At 38.9% G+C, this 5,941-nt stretch overlaps 1 long non-coding RNA gene across 1 annotated transcript in view; it reads right to left on the bottom strand.

The window, feature by feature from the left end:
• LOC148186655 (uncharacterized) overlaps window positions 1-5,941 on the bottom strand; it is a 36,940-nt gene extending 30,999 nt beyond the window's left edge. The window contains exon 1 of the long non-coding RNA XR_015779472.1: window positions 5,435-5,941. This is a non-coding gene — a long non-coding RNA (uncharacterized LOC148186655). The remainder of the gene's footprint in view (window positions 1-5,434) is intronic.

The following is a 5,941-nucleotide window of genomic DNA, read 5'->3' as shown; positions in this document are numbered from 1 at the left end:
TTTCTCATCCTGAAAATAAAGCATCCTCTCTTTTTTCTACCGACTTTGGTCTGCTCCCTATCTCTCTGTGTTGACAGTGGCTGGCCCGACACCCCAAAAGAGGAGAAAGATGACAGAGAAACGGGATACGGAGGGGGGAGGCAAAGTGCTGACGCGCTGTGAGCGCTGGACAGGGCCTTAATTGATCACTTGTTCAGGAAAGAGGGAAGAGAGGGGGGAGGGATGAGATGGGAGGAAGAGGAGGGGAGGGTTAATGGAGGAAAGAGGGGGGCATACTGGGTAATTCTTTGGATTTATGAGGGACAGAGGCAGAGGGAGATGGGTGCTCAGACAAGCATAACTCAGTCACAGACATCAAACCAAAGGCCACTGCAGTATATCACACCACGAGATAAAATATATACGACAGAGATAAACAGAAATTAGAGACATATTTTCACCAAACTATACGTCAATCAAGCATGGGGAATGTGTGTATGTGTCATTCAGTCAGTGTGCCAGACTGAGCGAAGAGTCACGGGTGTATTTATAGTAGTGTGTTGGACCTTATTCAGCCCAGCCAAGGCCCCCCTGTTTGACGGGCTGACTCTTTCCCTCTGAGGTCGAAAAATGTGCAGCGCTTGCAATCTAGCAGCACTTAGATTTACTGTGTTCACTCAGATGGAATAAAAGAAGAGAGTGTGTGAAGATTGTGTGTGTGTGTGTGTGTGTGTGTGTTTGTGTGTGTTTGTGTGTGTCTGTGGAGAAGATGAGCTTCGGGGTTTGCGTAGAATCAATCAGTTGTTGTTGTTTTTTTTTCCCCCAACAATTCTCATTTAATAAGAGCGCGCTGACCTCGAGCTTTCTCCCAGGCCTCAGATATTTTACCAGATGGGTAATTTAACTGAACCTCACTGGAGGCGCATTACGCCTCGCACGGCTCTATGACTGTGTAAATGGAGTGGCCATATGTAAGCTAAAAAGACGCAACCGCTGCAAAGCATACAAATGAACCAGAAAGAAGCCAACAAGTTCACAAGTTAAATAAAAAATCACTGCACAGCCGAAAAAGGCTATCCAACATTGCATGGAAACACTTGAATTCATAATCTACCTCTGCAAACCACACTGGTTTCATACATGCTAAAATACATATTCACATGCACCCACCCATGTGCATGCACACCTGTTTTTTCCGAGGGTCCCCAGTGTGCTCTGCTGCATGAAAGCTCCCCTGCATCTTGCGGCTGAGGCCGATCAATGCCTTTTAATTACCAAGGGCCCAAAGCGCTGGTCGATACAGCTGACGAGAAGCAGAGAGAGAGAAAGAGAGGCAGAGAGATGCTCCAGACGGTGATTGATGCTCACTCCTCCCAGCGAGCCTACCTACAGATGTGTCGTTAGGCTTGATTAATCCTGCCAAGCCACATTCACTCGCTTTACAGACCGCCGTATAACCAGCCCGGGCCGCCGCGGTCACAAGGTTAAGTGGACACGAGGTGTTCGACTTGAGGAGCACAGACCTCTTAAACAATAAGTCAACGACGGTTGGTTGCTCGGTACATGAACAGTGCTACTGTTACTCTGATTAGTTATTCAACTGGTAGAGGAAATACATCACACGCGCCAAGAAAAGATACAAATGACTTCATTCACGATGCTCCTTTCAACAAATTTCTGCTCTGGGACCTGCAAGCACGGGCAAATCTATAAGTTCAGTTACTGAGGAATTTTACTCACTTTCCAACCCGAGGAAATCTATGAAGTTTTATCTATCACTTACAGCGTAAATAATTCACAAAAACTGACAAAAACATGAATTTCTTTAAAGCAGTCTTTTTTACCACTTACATGGGGACTCACAAAAGACAGATTTTAAAAAGAATGATCAAAACTTAATGAAGTTTTAGTTTAGTTTATCGTTTTTAGTTTATAGAGAAGCCCAGTAACGACTCGTCAAACTCCGAAATGTTTTTTTTTTTAATGGGTTTTTGGTTAGAGGTCAGACTTTCATGTTTTGTTCTACAACATAAAATACATCATCAAATAACCCACTCTTAATACTTTAAAGCAACAGAGCTTGTTTTCTGTAATGATTCAAAATCCAATGGAAAAATCCCATAGGCTTTTTGACGAGGGAACCATGACAACACTAGTTTCCTGGAGGGCCTACTGAAAAACATCATCCCCGGGGCACGAGACAGTACTTATTTTTCTTAAGATGTTTCAGGATGTTTGGGATAGTTTTTGTAAATGGATGAAGATTTTCAGAATGTACTTCTTTACACGAAAACTGGAGAAATTTGGAGATATTACTTACAGATTATTATGCAATGGTTTTACTGGTCCGGCCCCACTGAGATCAAACTGAGCTGCATTTAGGCATGAACTAAAATGAGTTTGACGCCTTGTGTTATATGCTGGTTTTTCCTCACCCTTTTCCTCATTAAACCCTACAAAAAAAACAAACCCTGTGACTACAAACTGCCAGAATACCAGAATTGCAGAAACGTGTTACATACTTGCAAACATTGTAATACCTGGGCTGTAATTGTACGCAGCTCCTTTAATTAACACTCCCCCTTTCTTTTAAGTAATAATAAGCATAAAATTGCATTTAAATCTCATGACACACAACTGAAGTTTGTGGGACACGTTACACAACTCGCCCGTCCTCAGTTGCTCCTCTCTGGAGAATGCTGCAATTCAGCGCAACTCAGATGGGTTTACTAAAACGAGGAAAAACAAACAGGGATAATTTAGGATTTCTATGCATGAGGGCTGTTAAGAGTTTTGATTTGAAGCTGTTATGCCTTTTAATTATATATTACATAATTATACAAGTTTTTGATTGTTATATAACGTTATTTGAGATTTAAGATCCATCCTTCTATTTTGAGAAGCAGACAAGGAACTGACACAAAAAAAAAGCAATTTGCCTGGCACGGTGGATCAACACACCAGAAAAAAACAGACAAAGAATAAATCCATCGGCTTAAGACCACCAGAGCTGCTTCTGTGTAAAACTGAGAATGGCAGGTTGGAGAGACTCCCGCACTGCTTTTCACCGAAGACTCGATAGAAGTGAACGTGAAGAGGACTTAACGCATTTTCTCTCAGGTGTGAACGCTGGAGAGCAGCCACTCTGCAGGTCTGAGGACATTATTCCAGCCCGACAGTAAAAACCAGTCGCCTGTTCAGAGGAGTTTTTCTTATAAACAACAGGGATCACCGTCTCCTCCTCCACACTACACATTAAAGTATTCAACCATCTATTTTAGGTCTTAATTCTCTGGTCTCACTTCATTTAGGCTGCTCATTAACCCTTTGAAACCTGGATTGACATGAGTTTTCTTTGGCTGCGCTCAGACGCCTTTCACAAGCTATTTCACCCTTTGAAACCTGAACAAAGTGTTTTAACTTCCTTTGAAAAAACGGGGGGAAAAAGGGCAATGACATGGCAAGAAATAACCTGCAAATTGCAAGAAATGAGTAAAAGGTGACAAGAAAAGGGAGGATTGATAGAAAATTATAAAAAAAAAAGGAGAGAAAAAGTAAGGAAAATGGTATCTATAATTATAATATTTCAATGTTTAAAATTACGTCGCAGAAAAATATAATAATATATAGAAAATAAATACATATATTTTTCAAGTTTCGTTTTATTATTATTTATTTATTTACTTTTGCTTTTTATTTATTTGTTGTTATTTTCTTACTGTTTTTTTATATCTTATATCTTTCATCTCTTTTTAGTTTTTCATTGCCTCTTCCCCATTTTTCTAAAAAAAAAAAAATACATATTTGCTCAGGTTTGAAAGGGTTATCTTACACTTCAAACTGTTTATTATACCCACAAGACCTGCCAACATTTTCATTAAAAACAAGCTAATTTAAAATTCTGTTTAAACAACAATTATATGACAGCTTTTTATACCTTATTTTAAAAAAAAACAACCAAATTAGCAAGAAATTAGAAAACACGTATTAGAAAATGATAGGAAAATCATTTTAAAAAAGGATAATAATTCTGTTAAAATCATTTTAAATATGTATATATATTAAAATAAATATGGTTTTTCCCTACTTTTTTCTCTCTTTTCCCGATATTTTTCGTAGGCCTTTAAGAAATTAATTTTTAAATCTACTAATTTATTATTTGTGGAAGGATTGTTACCATGCTGCTTAATGTCTTTTCCCCAAAGTTTTTTTTAAAGAAATCACACCAATTTTCTCAGTGTTCAAAGGTTTAAATACCTGTGAAGGGTGTCTGAAAGCAGCACAAGAAAAGTAAGTGATGTTGCTCCAGGTTTCAAAGAGTTAAAATGCCCCTTGAAGAAAAATCTCTCTGCTGAAAAGACTTTACACACAACTGGGTCGTCTATGGAGCAAAACAACTGATGATGTGGAATATGGGTCTGCAGAAAGTAGTCACATGTGTATCGGTAAATTTGAAGTGTGAGACAGAGGAAAAAGAGTTACATTTTTTATCCTACAATCACAATACAACAGTAACACCTTCTTAAATTCTTCACTGCAGGTGCAAAAATACTATTTTACAAATCACAAATTATGAATCACATGCAGCCACACTTTTGCTATTGAATATGCACAACAGATTCAAACACCTGTAGCAAAAAATGTGAAGTCAGGGTCAAAATTGGCAAATCAGAATATAAATTCATACAAGAGAATATTTTTCTCGCAAATACCATTTTTCTTGGGTTTTTCTTTTTTTTCGCACACACACGTCAATAACCATATTTGGCCAAAGTAAAAAAAATAAAAGAAATCTGTGTGGAGCAGCTAAACATAATTGAGCCTTGCAATAATGGAAACACAGCCTATTAAATCTGAATAAGTCTATTAACATTACTAACAGGTCAACATGAGCACGCATTAATGTTTTAGCACAAGGTCGCAGCAGTGGGCTGCTAGTGATTATTTGGTGCTTTTACTTTGCATTTTTCATAAATAATACTAAATGTAGCATTAAGGAAACGACAGAGCTACAGTAAACTGCTTCTATTTTTGGTTTGTTTTATTCAGACCTACATTGGTTTTTCAGGGCTGATAATGATACCGAACAGTAGTTAATGAGATCGATAACCAATATTTGGAACGATATGCATTTACAAATAAAAATAAACATCTTTCTGCCAATATTTAGAATTTGGGAATATAACAAACTCTGAACACAAAACTTTGTTTAAATTTCTTTAGCAAATGTGTAATCCAAACTGAAAGGATCAACATCATATATAGAAAGTTACTTTTTTTTTAGGTGACATTTAATCAAAAATGAATAAATAACAATAGCTCCCTGAGGTTTTACAACCTTTTAATTAATTAATTTTACCGGCGATCATTAGAAATAAAATGCCACTACAGGTAACAGGCAAAACGCCAAATATCGGCCGATAATCCGTCCATTCATAACTCAGAGTTCACCTACCTGCACAGCAGCATGTGTGGTCAGTCACTGGTCACAGGTAACTGGAAACGCTGGATCTGAACTGGTGTCCTCCATCAGCTGACTGGTGATATTCGGTGCCTTTTTTAAGGCTTTGCAGTCTTTGCAGAGGCGGCATACCTGACATTTATAAACTGATGTTTCAGTGAATGAGTCTGTCACTATTTCCCGGCCGCGGACAACTTTCTGCGCCTTACGATCTGCTGAGCGGCCACAAAACTTGCAGCAGTAGTGTAGTCTGAAGAGTTGATCCATGTCGCAGACGCAGCTCGCATTTGTCCCAAAATCGCTCTCCGTCTCAGATCCCGCCGGATTCCTCTCTGCACAGGCGGTGTGCTTCTTCTAGAAATGTCTTTTAGTGTTGATCTTAATAATTTCTTGCTGCACGTCAAAAATACCGGCAAGACAGCTGCAAACAAATCCGTCCAAACACTGGTCCTGCGCCTGCGCCAGGTGCAAAACACACCTGCGCCATGACGCCACACGTCA

This window comes from Plectropomus leopardus, chromosome 17, assembly GCF_026936395.1.
Source record: "Plectropomus leopardus strain MGB_pleo_1.0 chromosome 17, ASM2693639v1, whole genome shotgun sequence".
Lineage (NCBI taxonomy): Eukaryota > Metazoa > Chordata > Actinopteri > Perciformes > Serranidae > Plectropomus > Plectropomus leopardus.
The sequence above is the reverse complement of the archived record's forward strand: the minus strand, read 5'-3'. Positions and strand labels throughout refer to the sequence as shown.